This window comes from Molossus molossus, unplaced genomic scaffold (assembly GCF_014108415.1).
Source record: "Molossus molossus isolate mMolMol1 unplaced genomic scaffold, mMolMol1.p scaffold_m16_p_20, whole genome shotgun sequence".
In the NCBI taxonomy this organism is placed as follows: domain Eukaryota; kingdom Metazoa; phylum Chordata; class Mammalia; order Chiroptera; family Molossidae; genus Molossus; species Molossus molossus.
The window spans coordinates 11,202,799-11,222,610 of NW_023425356.1; positions in this window are offsets into that span (position 1 = coordinate 11,202,799).

Consider the following 19,812-nt stretch of genomic DNA (forward strand, 5'->3'; position numbering starts at 1 on the left):
CTATTTTCTGTGGATTCCGGAACGCAAAGGCCCATGTCTTCCCTAAGTATCTTTTCTTGGTGGCACCTGTGTCTTAGGCATTTCTGTGTTAGCTTAGAACTTGTTCATAATACACTTGTCCAGTTGGTTGAATATTATTGTGCCTTAATTTTCCCAACCTATTTTATGGTGGTCCCAACCAAACTACTTCCTTCCTTTAAAAACTAGTGAGGACATATGCGCACATGTACACCAAAAAGCGTGCACAAGAATAATCATGGAAACCATATTTGAAATAGCTTCAAACCGGAAATAGCCTCGAATGTCTATACATAGTGAAATGGGTGAATTGTGGTATATTCTTACCACGGAGCACTAAATAGCAGTAAAAACAACAACATCACGCTGCAATCATGACATGGCTATTGCACACAAACCTAATTGAGCAAAAAAGCCAGACAGAGCCCTGGCCAGTGTGGTTTAGTGGTTAGAGTGTCAGCCCATGCACCGAAGGGTTGAGGGTTTGATTTCTGGCCAAGGGCACATACCTGGGTTGCAGGTTCTATCCCTGGTCCCAGTCGGGGATGGAGGGTGTGGTGGGAAGCAACCAATCAATGTCTTTCTCACACTGATGTTTCTTTCTCTCTTACCCTCCCTCCCTCTCACTTTCCCTAAAAATCAATGGAAAAAAATATTCTCTGGTAAGGATTAACAAAAGAAAACAAAAAAGCCAGTCACAAGAAAATACCTAATGTAAGTTTTCATCTATAAAAAGTTAAAAATAAGCAAAACAAATATATGGTAAGAGAAGTCAGGGTGATGTTAGATTTAGAGAGGAAAGGGGAAGTAATAATTGGGAGGATACGACAGGGATTCTGGGTACTGGTAAGGTCCTATTTCTTAATCTGGTGGCAGATCACACTATGTGATCATTCTTTGCACTGTATACTTTCATGCATTCTTCTATATGTATATGAGACTTTTAAAAGATTTTAAATATATATATATATATATATATTCATTAGGAGATTAGGGTGATATAAATGGAGGTATAAGCTAGTTGAGTTGAGACTGAATCAAGAAATTATTGGGATGCAAGGAAGTATCACTAACAAGTATAAATCTACATTTTTGAGAAGTGTACATAATAATAGTGAAAATTTTAATGGTTCATACTTGAGGGAGAGTGGGTTCTGAGTGGCGGTTTAAGACACAAGATTAGGATGTATTTATGGGCATTGGGAGTAGGAACCAGCAAGGACGAGAGGTAAAGTGGCAAATGGAATGAGGTCTGAGTGGAGAGGGAGAAGGTGGAAGTCGGGAGTTTAGGTAGAAGGCTGGCTTTTTATGGGAAAAGGATACTTGGTTTGAGGGGAAAGAAGGAGATGAGACTGGATATAGATGTTGATTAATTTGTAGATGAAGTGGCAAGTTAAAGGCTAGAACCGGAGGCTTCGGTTTCTAAGAGAAAAGGGTGTTTTCCTTTTCCTTCTTGTAGCTGTCATCTTCCATAATCTGCCAGGAATAAGAGCTGGTGGCCAGGACTGGGAAAGAGCATCTGATTATTGGAAACAAAGATGACCTGCTCCATTAGCACAAAGAGCTCCTGGAGCCAAAGTTCTCAAAGTTCTCCTTCTCCTAGGCAAGGGTGTCTGCTCTATATTTGGATAACCTTGACCGAACCTTGACACACACACACACACACACCCAATTAAATCAGATCTTCCTGTTACAACCTCAAATCACACCATTTCCTTTGTGTAAAAGCACTTATAACGATTTGTAGTTACACATATATTTCTGAGATTAGTTGTTTGTTCTCTCTTTCTTGAATCATCCCCAGGAGGCACAGATCATATCATGTCTCTTTTGCTCACCTCTGTGTCTCAGTGCCTACCCAGCTGAAGACTAGATAATCAGTAAAAATTTTTCTATATTAAATAATGTTTTATTTTTCTTTTCTTTTGAATCTCCCAGAATGTGGTCTATCTTGGTGAATATTCCATATGAGCTTGACAATAATGTGTATTCTGTTGTCGTTGGATGAAGTACAGATGTCAATTATATCCAGATGATTGAAGATATTGTTAAGTTAAACTGTATCCTTACTGATTTTCTACCTGCTTTATCTGCCCATTTCTGATAAGAGGCATTATAGTCTCCAACACAATAGTAAATTCATCTATTTCTTCTTGAATTTTTGTAGTTTGACACAGTTATTAGGTACTTACATGTGAAAGATTGTTATATCTTCTTGGAGAATTGATCCCTTTATCCCTGATAACTTTCTTTTATTTGAAGTCTGCTCTGTTTGATATTAACATAGCTAAAACAAAAGCTTCTTTTTGATTAATTTTAGCATTGCATATTTTTCTCCATTCATTCACTTTTAATATATATGTGTCTTTATAGTTAAAGATAGTTTTTTATAGACAGCATATAGTTCCATTTTTTTATACACTCTGGCAATTGCTATTTTTTAATTGGTGCATTTAGACCACTAATGTACAAAGTGATTACTGATACAGCTGGACTAATATCAGCCAGTTGCAGTTCAGATTTCGCTAGCCTAGCACTGGTTTCTGTGGCAGTTTCTGCTTGCGAATCTCTGTTCCACTGAAGCCACATCTCCCTGTATTCACCTGTCAGTCTCTCCAACCTTGAGGGCAGCAAGTTTCCCTGTGTCCTCTCTTATGGATCCCAGATGACTTGATTTTTCAATCTGTTCATTTGATCTGCTTCTTTTTTTTAAAGAAGAAAGTATTTCGCTTTATTTTATTTTATTTTATTTTATTTTTTTTAAAGTTGATACAATTTTTTTTTTTTTTTAATCCTCATCCGAGGACATTTTTCCATTTTTTGTACAGACAGAGTGGGAGGGAGAGAGAGGAAGAGAGAGAGAGGGAAACATCGATGTGAAAGGGACACATCGAGTGGCTGCCACCCGCATGACCGACCAGGGCCGGGGACAAACTGCAACCGAGGTACGTGCCCTTAGTGGGAACCGAACCCGGGTCTCTCTGGACCGCAGGCTGACGCTCTAACCGCTGAGCCAAACTGGCCAGGGCTTTCGCTTTATTTTAAACAACTATTTTGTATATTTAGATTTTTTAATTTATTTTTTGTATTGTTGAAAGTACTACAGCCCTGGCTGGTTTGGCTCAGTGGTTAGAGCGTCGGCCTGCGGTCCAGAGAGACCCAGGTTCGGTTCCCACTAAGGGCACGTACCTCGGTTTGTCCCCGGCCCTGGTCGGTCGTGCGGGTGGCAGCCACTCGATGTGTCCCTTTCACATCGATGTTTCCCTCTCTCTCTCTGTTCCTCTCTCTCCCTCCCACTCTACCTGAACAAAAAATGGAAAAAAATGTCCTCGGGTGAGGAAAAAAAAAAAAAAGAAAGAAAGAAAGTACTACAGATGTATTCCCTTTATTTCCACTGACTCCCTCCTCCCCATTCCCACTCCCCTCCTGCTTTCCCCAAACTAATGTCTGTGTCCATTGGTTGTGCATATAAGTTCTTTGGTTTCTCTCTTCTCACCCCCATCACCCCCATTCCTCTGAGGTTTGTCAGTCTGTTCCCTACTTCCATGACTCTGAATCTATTTTAATTGACAGCTTATTTTGTTCATGATAAACTATAAAAAAGTGAGATCACATGGTACTGCTTTTTTTTCTGTCTGGCTTATTTCATTCAGCATAATACTCTCCAGGTCCCTCCATGTTGTCTCAAAGGATAAAAGATCTTTCTTTCTTATAGCTGCATAGTATTCCATTGTGTACATGTACTACAGCTTTTTTATTCACTTATCTACTGATGGACACTTGGGCTGTTTCCAGATCTTAGCTATTGTAAATAGTGCTGCTATGAACATGGGGGTACATATATTCTTTCTGATTGGTGTTTCAGGCTTCTTAGGGTATATTCCTAGAAGTGGGATCCCTGGGTCAAATGGTAGTTCTATTTTTAATTTTTTGAGGAAACACCATATTGCTTTCCACAGTGCCTGCACCAGTCTGCATTCCCACTAGCAGTGTACTAGCGTCCCCTTTTCTCCACACCCTCGCCAGCACTTCTGTGAGGATTTGTTGATGGCAGCCATTCTGGCAGGTATGAGGTGATATCTCATAGTTGTTTTAATTTGCATCTCTCTGATAATTAGTGATATTAATAATTTTTTTATATGTCTCCTGGTCATTTGTATGTCCTGTTTGGAGAGGTGTCTATTCAGATCCTCTGCCCATTTTTTAATTGGATTGTTTGTCTTCCTTTTGTTGATGTATGAGTACTCTATATATTTTGGATATTAACCCCTTTTCCGATGTATCATTGGCAAATATGTTCTTCCTGAGAGTGGGTTCCCTTTTCATTTTGATGCTGGTTTCTTTTGCCATGCAAAAGCTTTTTTGTTTGATGTAGTAATGTTTAATTTTTCAATTACAGTTAACATGCAATATTATATTTGTTTCAGGTGTACAACCCCGTAATTGGACATTATATAATGTACTAAGTGATCACCCTTATAAGTCTAGTACCCATCTGACACCATACATAGTTATTACAATATTATTGACTATATTTCCTATGCTGTACTTTATTTACATCCCCGTGACTATACTATAACTACCAATTTGTACTTCTTAATCCCTTCATCTTTTTCACCCTATCCCCCAAACCCCTTCCCATCTGGCAACTGTCAAAGTGTTCTCTGTATCTATGAGTCTGTTTCTGTTCTGCTCTTATTTATTTTGTTCTTTAGAATTCACCTGTAAGTGAAATCATATGGCAGTTGCCTTCCCCTGTCTGACTTATTTTACTCACCACAATACCCTCTACACCCATCCATGTTATTGCAGATGGCAAGATGTCATTCTTTTTTATGGCTGAGTAATATTCCCTTGTATATATGCACCACTTCTCTTTATCCACTCATCTATCGATGGACACTTAGATTCCTTCCATATCTTAGCTATTGCAAATAGTGCTGCAATGAACACATAGATGTATCTTTTTGATTTAGTGTTTTGGGCTCCTTTGGATAAATATCCAGACATGAAATAATTTTTTCCATCCCTTCATTTGTAGTCTGTGTGTGTCTTTTGATCTGAAGTGAGTCTCTTGCAGACGGCATACGTAAGGGTCTTGTTTTGTTATCCGTTCAGCCTCTGTATGTCTTTCTTTTTTTTAATTTTCTTTCTTTCTTGATTTTTAGAGAGAGAGGATGGGAGAGGGAGAGAGAGATAGAAACATCAAAGAGAGAGGACATCGATTGGCTGTCTTCAGCATGCCCCCCACTGGGGATCAGGCCCACCACCTGGGCATGTGCCCTGACCAGGAATCAAACCAGCAACCTCTTGGTGCATGGGTCGACGTTTAACCACTGAGCCACACCGCTGGGTGCCTCTGTGTTTTTTGATTGGAGTATTTAATTTTTTTGCATTTAAAGTAATTGTTGATAGATATATATTTATTGCCATTTTATTATTTATATTTTGATCCTTCTCCTCCTCCTCCTCCTTCTTTTCCATTTTATTATTGCATTTTTAAAAATACAAAATTAAGGCACCCTAAAATGATTTAGTTACCCAAAATATGTGTGTAACCTGCAGACTAAAACAGTTGGGGGTGGGGTGATACTTTTTCTGCAGATGCTAGAATCAGACGACCTGGGTTGGTATCCCAGCTCAGCCAGTTACTAGCTTTGTTACATTGGTTGAGTTTCTTACCTTCCCTTTGATTCAGTTTTCTCATATTTGATGAGGATAAAAATGACCTACCTCTAAAGGTAGCTTTAAGGATTATATGAGCTAATACATGTAAACCACTTGGAATGGGAAGCCATTAGGAGGTCTGAACAGACAAATAATGTGATCTCATAAAATAAATAAGGTGTGGTCACTGTCCCCACAGAGTTGACACGCTTGTGGGAAAGATATTATACTTTAGAGGTGCTGGGATTAAGAGGAACACAGAGCAGTCTAGGAACATGAGGGAGAAGTGTGTTCTAGGCACAGAATTGATCTAATCTCCAGGAGCTAGTACTGAGAAATAAAATAAACTACAAAAATTCTTACTTAAAAAAAATTAATAGATTGATTTTTAGAACAATTTTAGATTCACAGAAGAACTGAATGGAAATTAGAGAGACTTCCTGTGTACCCCCTCCCCCTCACATACAGCTTTCGCTGTTATTTACATCTTTCATTTGTGTGGTACATCTGGTACAATTGATAAGCCAATATTGATACACTCTTACTAACTAAAGTCCATGGTTTACATTAGGGTCACTCATTGTCCCACACATTCTGTGGGTTTTGACAAATGTATAATGACATGATTTACCTTTAGTGTCATAAGGATGGTTTCACAGTCCTAAAAATCCCCCGTGCTCCCCTATACATTCCTCTCTCCCTCCCTTGGAATCCTTGGCAAATACTGTCCCCATAGTGTTGCCATGTCCAGAATTCCATAGAATTGGAATCATACAGTACATGGACTTTTTATATTGGCTCCTTTCACTTAGTATCTGCTTACTTTTTAAACACCTCTCTAAATACATTCAGAAGCAAAAGGACAAATAGAATTTTTGGTGTCTTTTTGGCATTATTCAAGGCTCCGAGCAACCAACATGCATCACCTGTCTCCTTGCATGCACCTCTCAATAATATTTGGTGGACAAATAAGAATAAATCCCCAGAATTATGACCACCACATTAGCACATGGTCAATACGGACTTGTTGAGCTGAATTATAGATCTCACACCTTGACAGACTCAGATGTTCCCAGTTCTCCTTGACCATTCATTTAATAGGAATGAATGGCCAAGGAGAATGGATTGAGCTCTTTATATGTCCAGGCACTATGCTAAGCATTTAGTAAACATTATTTCAAATCGACATTATCAATAATTCTTTGAGTAGGTATTACTATCCCCACCTTACAGATTAAGAAACAGGCTGGGATGTTAAGAAACTTGCCCAAAGTTACAAAGCAGATAAAGTGAACCTTTAATTCATACTCAGATGGAAACCTTATCTCCAGGGTCTTGGGGATCTGCTGCTGAGTCCCCCAGCAGTTGCTGTAGCATCTCTTGTGGAGCTGACAAGTGGCCTGGTAGTCAAAGCTCCACTTATTTGTAAAGTTTCCAGAACTACATGTGTTTCTTATCTAACCAAGGGAAACTTACAAACCATTTTAGTCCCATGACTATGACAACTGGCATTTCAGTGTCAAGGTTGGGTCTGTGACTCTGGATAGGGAAAACAAGATCTGTTCATTAATTGCAAGATCATTAAAAAAATTTTTTTCCTTTATTGATTTTAGAGAAAGAGGAAGGGAGAGGTAGAGAGAGATGGAAACATCAATGAGAGAGAACATTGATTCCTGTATGCCCCCCCACTGGGCCCACAACTTGGGCATGTGCCCTGACCAGGAATCGAACTGGTGACCTCTTGGTGCATGGGTCAACACTCAACCACGGAGCCACACTGGCCAGACCATTGCAAGATCATTTTAGAAGTGTTCTCAATCCTAAACGTTTTCTTGCAATAGAGTGCATCTTCTATCACCTTGTTTGTTTTCTGAACAGTGACCTTTTATAACACGTTTACTGAGATGTCTTCCACATGAATTTGAATTTACTAATTTGAGTGGGAAAATCTCTTCTCCTTGCCTGAATTGCAATGAAATCTGCTTATGCCTGCAATAACATCTCTTGATGTTATACCTTCTCGCTTCCTCTGCACCTCATCTGTTTCATTAACCATCACATTCTGGCCATTTATTAATAGAAAGAATTCGAATTGTCGAATGTTAAGTCAGAAGGGACAATATCAGAGGCAGTCCTGTGGTCTCAGCAATAGAAAACGCCCATCTGAGAACTGAGTTGCCAGTCCCTGGCCTCCCTGGCTGGGGGACGGAGCTTTGTCATCAAACAGCTAGTTAGTGGCTGTCAGGACTGGAACCCAGGCGATGACTCTGCCCACGCCCCTGTCTGGAGCACAGTGAAGGGATCTGAGGGATAACTGTCTTCAGTCCTCCCCCCTTTTTTTTCACTTAATGGACAGAGATACAGAGAGCAGTGAGCACTTAGCACAGCCCTAGAACACAGACATCAGTATGTACTTGTTCATCAATTGGTTAATGACTTTGACCCACAGCTGCCCACCTCCCCTTAGTAACAGAGCCCAAGAAGGTGTGACCCTCATGCCTCAATGATTCCCTTCCTCTTCCTTCACCCTTGCCCAGCCCAGGAAGGAGCCATGCTGAACAACCTTGTTAGACAGAATGGCTATCTGCTCAGGACCATGGCCATCATCTAGGAGAAGCTAAGGAAATAATAAAAGGCTTTGAAAGACAAGCATGTGAAGAAAGGGAGAAGGTCACAGCGGTGGGACCTGAGAGGAAGAGAGAAAGGTGGTTGGGTAGAGAGGCCTGGGGCAGGGCTGGTCTCACCCTCACAACCATGGCTGCCCACTGGGTTCTCAGAGCCTGCTCTCTTCTCCTTCTCTCTGACTTCTGCAGAGAGAATCATTCCATCTTATACCTTGGTCATATTTCAAGAGATGGATACACATAGGTGTGTACATATACATATACATATACATATACATATACATATACATATACACACACTCACATAGTTGCCCATGTGTCTGTTTATTATACGTACCAAATTGACACCTGTCCCCAAACTGGACTCTGAGCCACTCAAACTCGTTGCCCTGGGGAGCTTGCACTCTAGGAATTACATACCAACTGGAAGATAAGGGCCAGTCTCAGCCTGGGTAGACCTCAGACTTTTTTTTTTTTTTTTTTTTTACATTTATCTTCAGACAGAGTGGGAGGGGGAGAGAGAGAGAGAGAAACATTGATGTGAGAGGGACACATCTACTGGTTGCCACCCGCACAACCCCAACCAGGGCCGGGGACGAACTGCAATCGAGGTAGGTGCCCTTAGCAGAAAAAGAACCCAGGACTCTTTGGTCCGCGGGCCAATGCTCTAACTGCTGAGCCATACCGACCAAGGCCATGATCAGACTTTTTGAAGAGCCAGAGAGGGCCACCGCCACTTCATCATTCTCCACTTCTCTGCTCACTTACACCTTACTCTAACACGTCTTCAGCTGTCATTCCTGAGTGTTTCCTGCGTGCCAGGCATGCTGCTGGGTACTACAGATTGAACCACACAAACCTGAGCCTGGCTCCAAGGAGGTACCATCTCAGCTCTTAGGAGAGTTTTCACACCCAACATAACTTGCAGGGTTCTTGTGAAAACCAAGGGAGATTTTAGTTATAAAAATGCTTTGAAAGGTTGGAGTCTCTGATCTAATATTATTGCCATATACTTCAATGGAATGTGTAACAGAGCTCACTAGTGTCCTCACCACTGAGAGGAAGTAGAACTCAGTACACAGCACCCGTTGGACCACACGGAGGGTCTGAAACTGGAGCAGAGATCATGTTGTAAATACTTAAGAAAGGGTGAGCATCAGATTCCCAGGGTGAATGGGGCTGTGCAATTAAATACTGCTCTGCTTTGCTTTTACTTTCTTATGTTTTTCTTCTTTTTTGTAAGAGACAAAGGAAACCAAATGCAAATCGGTACAGTACTTTATTCTCTAGGGGCCCAGATACCAGTTCCCTGCCTATCAGGACACAGAGTCTGGATTGCAAGAGGCTGGAGGCCAGAAGTGGGGTTAAGGTTGTTTACCAGTTTGTTCTGGGGAAGAAACGACCTATTCCCCAAGGGCATTGTGGGGCTTCCTGCCAGAGCAATGTTACCTCAGTTCACTGACTTAGGTGGGCCTTTACTGTCACCTCAGATTTTTTCCATACACGAGACAGGAGGGTTGACCAATCAACTACTCCCGGGTTCAGACTTGAACTCCTGTTTCCTGTGGGGGGGCTGCAGGCAGAAAGAGCACCAGGCTTTTGAATTCCTGCATTTATTTTATTTTTTTAACTCATCTTTATTGTTGAATGTATTACAGATGTTGTCCCCTATTTTCCCCATTGGCCCCTCCTCCCCAATCCCACCCCTATCCTGCCTTCCTCACACTTATTGTCTGTGTCCATTGGTCATACATATATGCATAGAAGTTCTTTGGTTTATCTGATCCCGCCTTCCCTTTGAGGTTCATCAGTCTAACAACAGATTTGTACTTCTTAATTCCTTCATCATTTTCACCCATCCCCCAGCCTCCTCCCATCTGGCAAGCAGCAGAAAGCTCTCTGTGTCTATGAGTCTTTCTATTCTGCTTGCTCATTTTGGTTGTAGATTCAATTGTTGATAGATATGTATTAATTGCTATTTTGTTCTTCTCATTTAATAAGACCCTTCAACATTTCATGTAATACTGGTTTGGTGGTGATGAACTCCTTTAGTGTTTTCTTGTCTGGAAACTCTTGATATGTCCATCGATTCTAAATGATAACTTTGCAGGATAGAGTAATCTTGGTGTAGGTCATTGCTTTTCATCACCTTGAATATTTCTTGCAACTCCCTTCTGGCCTGCAAAGTTTCTTTTGAGAAATCAGCTGACAATCTTATGGGAGCTCTTATGTAGGTAATGAATTGCTTTTCTCTTCCTGCTTTTAAGATTCTCTCTTTGGCTTAGTTGGTGTGGCTCAGTGGTTGAGTGTCGACCCATGCACCAGGAGGTTGCTGGTTCAATTTCTGGTCAGGGCACGTGCCCAAGTTGTGGGTCAAATCCCCATTGAGGGGCATGCAGGAGGCAGCCAATTGATGTTCTCTCTCATCGATGTTTCTATCTCTCTTTCCCTCTCCCTCCCTCTCTCTCTAAAATCAATAAAGAAAAAAAAAAAAAACAGCAAACAAAAGCCCAGACCCAGATAGCTTCACAGGGGAGTTTTACTGAACAGTCAAAGAAGAACTAACACCCATTCTCCTCAAACTATTCCAAAAAATTCAAGAAGAAGGAAGACTTCCAAACTCATTTTATGAGGTCAGCATAATTCTAATTCCAAAACCAAAAAAAGACACTACAAAGAAAGAAAACTACAGGCCAATATCCCTGATAAACATAGATGCCAAAATCCTTAACAAAATACTAGCAAATCAGATCCAGCAATACATCAAATAAATTATTTACCATGACCAAGTGGGATTCATCCCAGGGATGCAAGGCTGGTACAATATTCACAAATAAATAAATTTGATACACCACAAAAACAAAATGAAAGATAAAAACCACATGAGCATATCAATAGACACTGAAAAAGCATTTGACAAAATCTAGCACCTATTTCTGATAAAAATGCTCAGCAATGTGGGAATAGAGGGATCATATCTCAACATAATAAAGACCATATATGAAAGACCTACAGCCAACATCATACTCGATGGGCAAAAACTAAAACATTTCTCTTAAGAACAGGAACAAGACAAGAATGTCCACTTTCACCACTCTTATTTAACATAATACTGGAAGTCTAAGCCATAGCAATATGACATGAAGAAAAAATAAAAGGGATCTTGCCCTGGCTGGTTTGGATCAGCAATTGGAGCATCAGCCTGCAGTCCAGAGAGACGTGGGTTCGGTTCCCGCTAAGGGCACGTACCTTGGTTGCAGTTTTTCCCCGGCCTTGGTTGGGTCGTGTGGGTGGCAACCACTCTGTCTCCCTTTCAAGTCAATGTTTCTCTCTCTCTCTCTCCCTCCCGTTCAATCTGAACAAAATATCAAAAAATGTCCTCGGGTGAGGATAAAGAAAAATAAAAAAATAAAAAATAATAAAAGGGATCCAAATTGGAAAGGAGAATGTAAAACTGTCATTATTTGCAGATGACATGAAAACCCTACATACTCCATCAAAAATCTTCTAGACAATAAATAAATTTGGCAAAGTAGCAGGATACAAAATTAACATCAAGAAATCGACAGCATTCTTATACACCAATGATGAAAGAGAAACTAAAAAAACAATCCCATTTACCATCGTGGCAAAAAAATTAAGATACCTAGGAATAAACTTAACCAAAGAAGTAAAGGACCTATTTGCAGAAAACTACAGGACATTGAGAAAAGAAATAGAGGAAGATATAAAAAAGTGGAAGCACATACCTTGTTCATGGATTGGAAGAATTAACATCATTCAAATGTCTACATCAGCCAAAGCAATCTATAGATTCAATGCAATCCCCATCAAAATACCAATGACATATTTCACAGAGCCAAAACAAATACTTCAAAAGTTCATATGAAACCAAAAAAGACCCAGAATAGCCAGAGCAATCTTGAAAGAGAAGGACAAAGTAGGTGGAACCACAATACAAAATATTAGGTTATACTACACAGCTACTGTAATCAAAACAGCCTGGTACTGACACAAGAAAAGGCATATAGACCAGTGGAACAGAACAGAGGACCTGGAAATTGACCCAAGATATTATGCTCAATTAATATTTGACAAAGGTGGCAAGAGCATACAATGGAGTAAAGATAGCCTCTTTAATAAATGGTGTTGGGAAATTTGAACAGCTACATGCAAAAAAACTGAAACTAGACCATCAACTTACACCACACACAAAAATGAACTCAAAATGGATAATAGACTTAAATGTAACTCGTGAATCCATAAAAATCTTAGAAGAAAATGTAGGCAACAAAATTTAGGACAGTATACGCAGCAGAATTTTCATTGATACATCACCAAAGTTAACAGAAACAAAGGAAAAAATGAACACATGAGACTACATCAAACTAAAAAGCTTCTGCACAGCAAAAGAAACAACCATCAAAATGGAAAGGCAACCCACTGTATGGGAGAGCATCATTGCCAATGATACATCAGATAAGGGGCTAATTTCCAAAATATATAGAGTGCCCATACAATTCAACAAAAGGAAGACAAAGAACCCAATTAAAAAATGGGCAGAGGAACTAAATAGACACCTCTCCAAACAGGACATACAAATGGCTAAGAGACATATGAAGAAATGCTCAACATCATTAATCATCAGAGAGATGCAAATTAAAACAACAATGAGGTATCACCTCACACCTGTCAGAATGGTTGCCATCAACAAAGCATCAAACAACAAGTGCTGGCGAGGATGTGGAGAAAAGGGGATTCTAGTACACTGCTGGTGGGAATGCAGACTGGTGCAGCCACTATGGAAAACACTATGGTGTTACCTTAAAAAATTAAAAATTGAATTGCCATTTGACTCAGTGATCCCACTTCTAGGAATATACCCTAAGAAGCCTGAACACCAATCAGAAAGAATATATGTACCCCTATGTTTATAGCAGCACTATTTACAATTGCTAAGATCTAGAAACAGCCCAAGTGTTTATCAGTAGAGGAATGGATAAATAAGCTGTGGTACATATACACAATGGAGTACTATGCATCTGTAAAAAAGAAAGATCTCTTATCCTTTGAGACAATGTGGAGGGACCTGGAGAGTATTATCCTAAACAAAACAAGCCAAGCAAAGAAAGACAAATATCACATGATCTTACTTATTTGTGGAATATAACGAACATAACAGTCTGAGGAACAGGGTAGACCCAGAGATGTGGAAGTAGGGTACAGACTGACAACCCTCAGAAGAGGAGGGCGGGCAGGGAAGAGATAAACCACAGAACTTATATGCATGTACGCATAACCAATGGACATGGACATTAAAGCTGGGGATGGGGTGGTGGGGGATGGGGAGGAGGGTGTCAATGGGGAAAAAAGAAACATCTGTAACAAAAATAAATTAATTTTAAAAATAAGATTATAATTTTAAATAAAAATAAATAATTTAAAAGGTTAAAATGTAAATAAAGAAAAAAGAGATTCTTTTTCTTTAACCTTTGGCATTTTGATGATGATGTATCTTGGTATGGACCTCTTTGTGTTCATCTTGTTTGGGACTCTTTGTGCTTCTTGGACTTGTATGTCTGTTTCCTTCACCAAGTTAGGAAATTTTTCTGTCATTATTTTTTCAAATAGGTTTTCAATTTCTGGCTCTCTCTCTTCTCCTTCTGGCACCCCTATGATGCAAATGTTGGCACGCTTGAAGTTGTCCTAGGGGCTCCTTACACTATCCTCATTTTTTTGGATTCTTTTTTCTTTTTGCTGTTCTGATTGGGTGTTTTTTGCTTCCTTATATTCCAAATTGATGGTTTGCTTCTTGGATTTACATACTCTACTATTGAATCTGTGTAAATTATTCTTTATTTCAGTTAGTGCATCCTTCATTTCTGACTGGTCCTTTTTTATGTTGCTAATAATCTCACTAGATTCCTTGAAGTTCTTATTAAGTTTCTTGAAGTTTTCACTAAATCCCTTGAACATCCTTATAACCAGTGTTTTGAACTCTGCATCTGATTGATCGCTTATCTCCATTTTGTTTAGTTCTTTTTCTGGAATTTTGTTCTGTTCTTTCATTTGGGACATGTTTCTTTGTCTCCTTGTTTTGACTGCTTCCCTGTTTGTTTCTATGTATTAGGTAGAGTTGCTATGTCTCCTAGGCTTCATAGGGTGGACTATTGTTGTAGGTGTCCTGTAGGATCCAGTGGCACAGCCCCCCTGGTCATCCCAGCTGGGCCCTCATGGTGCACCCTAGTGTGGACTGTACATCCTTCTGTTGTAATTGAGTCTTGATTGCTGTTGGCACATCAATGGGAGGGATTTATTCAGACTGATCAGCTGCAAGGACTGGCTGTGCCCACTGACCACTGGCTTCTGACTACCTTGGAGGATCAGCTCTGTAGGGGCCTACCACATGGAGCAAGACACTTCAGAAGGATTCTGGTACCTACGGAGTCCCCTGATTGAGTGTGTCACTTGTGGAGGTGGTTGGTTGGTGATGCTTCCGTGTGGTCTGAAGCTGTCCACTGGGTGTGCTGGCTCTGGAGCAAGGTCAGCCTCTGCCTGTGTTCTACCCGAGGCCACCAGGCATAAGCTACAAAGTGATTTGCCAATGGCTGCTTCTTGTGCTGGGCTTGGAGGTGCCCAGGAAAAGCCAAGTTGTGAACCAAGGATGGCTGCATCTAGTGCCAGGCCTGGGGCCACTTAATGAGGTGTATGGGACTCACTGAGAACAGATGCTTCTTGTGTGAGAGATTTTAGGAAACTCTAAAGCAGGATCCAAGACAGGCCAATTCTGTGATAAAGCCTTTGGAAACAGCTTGGGTGGGCCCAAAGGTTGGGTGGGGCAGGGCCTCGGGAATCACCAGGGAGGGGCAAACAGTGTGAGCCATGTTGCTGGAGTCCCAGGTATGGCAGCTGTCTGCCGCCCCAGGGAAGGTTTCATCAAAGCAACAACAGCCTCTGACAGCACATCTGTCTGGGAGAAAGCTTCCCCTCTAGCTCTCACCCCATTGCTAAATAAGTCAGTTCTTTCTTGTATGTCTCTGGTGTCTTTCAAGCTGCCTCCCCTTTGAGCTTAGAGGGAGCAAGTCTGAGTAAGTTTGTGCATGGGCCCTTTAAGAGGAGCTGCCTGGGGCTCCCGTAGCCTCAGCCTCCCTCAGTCTCAGTTCCCGCTGGTTTTTCCAGCCAGAAGTGATGGGGATTCTCTACCTGGCACTGGAACCCTGAGCAGGGCACCTGGTGTGGGATGGGGACCCCTCAGTCCTCAGGGAGGACCTACCCAGCCTAGGTGTCCTCCTGATTTTTATCCGCCACACATGGGTGTGGGACCAGCCCATCGCCTTCGTCCCTCTTACAAGTCTCCATGTGGCAGCTGCTTTAATTCCGTAGTTGTAGGACTTCCATTCAGCTTGATGTCAGGCAGTTTGAAGGATGGTTGTTCTGTAGTTGTAATCTTGATGTAGTTGTGGGAGAAAGCGATACTGCATTTACCTACCCATCACCTTGACCAGAAGTCCTGAATTCCTGTATTTAAATTCTGCCATCTGAAACCTGCATGACCCCCTCCCTGTAAAATGAGCAAGGAGTATAATGACCACTAGCTATAAGGGTTACATAACTTTCTCATCCATTTATCTTTAAAGAATAGGATCCTTTTATAAAAAATCATGGTTATTTTCAATTTGATTTTAGAGAGAGAGAAAAGAAGGGAAAGGGAGGGAGAAAGAGAAAGAAACATCGATGAGAGAGAAACATCAATCAGCGAGAAACATCAATCAGCTGCCTCCTGCATGCCCCAAGCCCACAATCCGGCATGTGCCCTAGCCTCTCAGTACACTGGACGATGCTCAGCCAACTGAGCCACACAGTAGGGCTCTCCTGTCCATTTCATTTCCCCCTTTTCCTTCCTATTTTGCCAGGATCCCCTTCCCAGGTCTCAGGATCGCTTTACACCTCCTCTTGTACAACCAGCTAAAAATAAATACTCTTCCTAACTTTATTTTGCAAAGCAATTTTGTTTTGTTTCCATTTTTGGCTCTCTAAACCGGATCCTGTGACATAACTTCTCAGAACTGAGTACGCAAGTGTTTTTGCAAAAAACAACAACAAGCCCTGGCCGGTCTGGCTCAGCGGTTGGAGCGTTGGCCTGTGGACCAGAGAGTCCCGGGTTCAGTTCCCGCTAGGTCCTAGCGGCTAGGGGCACGTACCAAAAAAGAAAAAGAAAAACAACAACAAAATTTATTCTCCAGAAGGAATTCTGCCTTCAGCTTTAACATAACATGCCCCTCCCCCCCATGGCTGTATTAGTTCTTCACTTTGCACTCCCCTTGTTTCTCAAGATAACCTACAATGAATGAAATAGCCAAGCTTACCTACCATTTCCTATAGACTTCATGCGTGCCCAGGGCATTGCTCCATTCTGAAGCCAGTCATGCCCTCCCAACCAACCCTTTCCCTCTACGTCCCTCTTACGTCTTCCTTTCAGTCAGCTTATTTATGAAGTCTTCAAGGTCACTGTGCCAACATTGGAGCAATACACTGCCGAACACTGGGGAAGGGGCGAGGCGGGGGGAAGGTGGGAGTTGTTTTGTAACAAAATTGGAAAAAGCAATCCATTGTAGAAAGTGTCCATCGCCAACCTAATATTCTTCCCATAGGTGCCCCTTCTGCTCTGCGGATAGAACTTCCACTTGTCCAGCCACCGGTAGAAATCCTTTGACTTGGAGGAGAGAAGACCCCTACTCTGTCCGTCAGGAAGGAATCAGAATTCCCCTAGACCTCACATAGTAATCTCATTCTCCTAAGTTTGGCTACGGATGTGGGTTCCAGGAAAGCTTTTCCTTTCTTGGGTAAAAAGAAACAAATTCAACTGGCAGGCACCATTTTGTCCCTTTGCTATTTCTTCTTCCCCGGAATACTGACTTTATGCCGATTTCTCTCTCTGTTCGCGGTTCGCTTTAAATCCTTGCACATACAGTCGCTATTTTAAGGCTCTTGTATGTTAATCTCTGTCATTTCTGATCTGTTTCTTTTGACACTTTTTTCTCCGGGTTATGAGTCACATTTCCTGTTTCTTTGGCATATCTGGTAACTTTTTTTTTGAGAGAGAGAGAGAGAACACAGAGAGAGAGAATGAGAGAAAGAGAGGTGGATTTGTTGTTCCACTTATTTATGCATTTATTGTTTGCTCTTGTGTGTGCCCTGACCAGGGAGTGAAGCTGTAACCTTGGCGTATCAGAACGATGCTCTAACCAAATGAGCCACCTGGTCAGGACCTATCTGGTAATTTTTTGTTGGATGCTGCACTTTGTAACTGTTATGAAATGTTTAGATTGTGTTGGCAGGCAGTTTATTTACTTGCAGACTGACCAGATCGTTGTGAAGCTCATATTTGAACTTTGTTAGGGAAGGTCTAGAGTTTTCTTCAGGGCCAGGGCACCCTTTAACAAGGATTGAACTTTGTAAGGTTGCAATTTAATTTCCCAGCTGCTCAACCGAGACTTTTCACTCTGGCCAGTCTCATATCAAACGTCTCCCAGCCTTGGACAAGCTCTAGTGTTTGTTCATGTTCCAGCTCTCTGGTAGTGTGTTTTCCCTGGTAACTGTTCTTTGCCCACTTTTCCAAAGTTTCACCCGATGTATGTACAACTTTACATTTAGCCAAAGGCCCCAGGGAACCCCACACAGATTTCTGCAGCTCTTTCTCCACAGCGCTCCCTTATCTCTGGTGTTCGCCGGCTCAATTCCCGTACCTCCCAGCCCCTTGCCACTCCAGTGCTTGTCTGCTCAGCTCGGTGAGACTGCCATACTCCTTGTGTTGCAGTCTGGAAACTGTCCCAAGGCAGAAATCTGGGGTAGCAGTATGTCTCGTCCCATTTGTTTTCCTTCTCTCGGGGTTCACAGTGCTGCACTGCCTGTTGCCTACTGCCTGAAACAGTGGTTGTATGTATTTAATCTAGTGTTCTAGTTTATGACATGAGCATTGCTCAGTGGTAACTGAACTGACCACAAACACTGCTTAAACACGTAATGCATTTCAGCTCCTATGCTAGTTACTAGGCTATCACGTTGAGTGTGAGTTCATGGCCATGTGGCAGAGAAACTGAAATTCAGAGTCGGGAAATCCTTGGGACTAGGAGTGGTGTCCCGGTGTTTTGCATTCTCGGGCTGTTCTTTATGCTCATGTTGTATCATTTCCCCCTGCACAGCTCCTCCGAGCACGCCTTAGTTCCTGCCTTCTACACTTGGGATACTGACTTCTTCAGCCAGCCTCCCCTCCCCCTTCCCCACAACCTCTTTCAGACTAGCTGAGAGAGGTCTTTCAGACCCAGCTGTATTCAGACATGTGGAAGGACTGAGACCGACTGCATCACAAGCCGGTGGGATGTGCTTTCTGATTCTCCCCACTTTGATATCTGCTTCCGTTGTGCTCCAAAGGCCCCCAGCCTGTCTGTGACCATGTCTGTAAAGCTGTGTTGTGAGCAGCAACACTTAAGCCAAGGGAGTCATCAGAAAGTAATCAGAGCAATAAACATCTGCCTCTGTGTGTCAGGCCACCAGGGGTTTGTGTCACAAGGAAAAGGCCCCCTTTCTCCTGGGCACTCATTCTAGGACCTGCTGCCCGCGTAGATGCGTCGGCAGAGAGCCTCCTGCCGAAGCTCATGCCCTTACTAGGGCGGCCACATCTGGGGACCAAAGGTGGGAGCACAGGCCAGGCGTGTTGGCGTGAAGCAGGACAGCTCTGAAGGACAGAGCTCCTAGCCAGGTTGGCTGAAGCTTTGTCAGAGCTGCGTCGAAACTCAGCTTCCCCCTGTCCAGTCCTGTCCTTCCCCCTTCCTCTCACGGGTGACGCTTCCTGATGAACGACTTGTCCTCAAGCTCTGACTCCACATCTGTTTCTGGAGAACCTGACCTGTGACATAGGGAACCACCACTGGGCTTTGGCAGCACGGGGGGTACAGGTGCCCTGCAGCCGGCGCCTCAAGGTCAGGCAGTGGGTGATGAGTCAGTCCACAGGAAGGTTACCCTGACCCCACCAGCTGTGGCTCCTTACAACTCTCCATCTTCCTTCTTTGCCAATGCAACAAGAAATTGACGTGAATAGCTAGAAAGTATCAGAAAATTGTATTGGATATTTATTGAGAGTCATTCTGATCCAAGCACTCTGCTAAGTGGCTCACATGCGTGATCACATGCGTGATCACGTGTAACCCCCACAAACAGCCCCATGAGGAAGGTAATCTTATTACCCCCATTCTGTAAAGCCCTTCCCTGGCCCGCAAAGGGTTGGGGCAGGCCCACGCATAGATGGTGTGTGATTGTCTGAGGGCCCTCGGGGCCTGGGCCCCATCTTCTACCGCGTGAGCCCTGACAGCGGCTTCCTTTTTATCTCTGGCTGCTGTTTCCATTCTCCTGTGCCTCCTTCCTCCCCCAACTCTCAATTCTGCAGACTTCGCAGCCCCTGCACAGGCCCCGCTAGCAAATCAGAGGCACTTTCAGTGCCCAACCC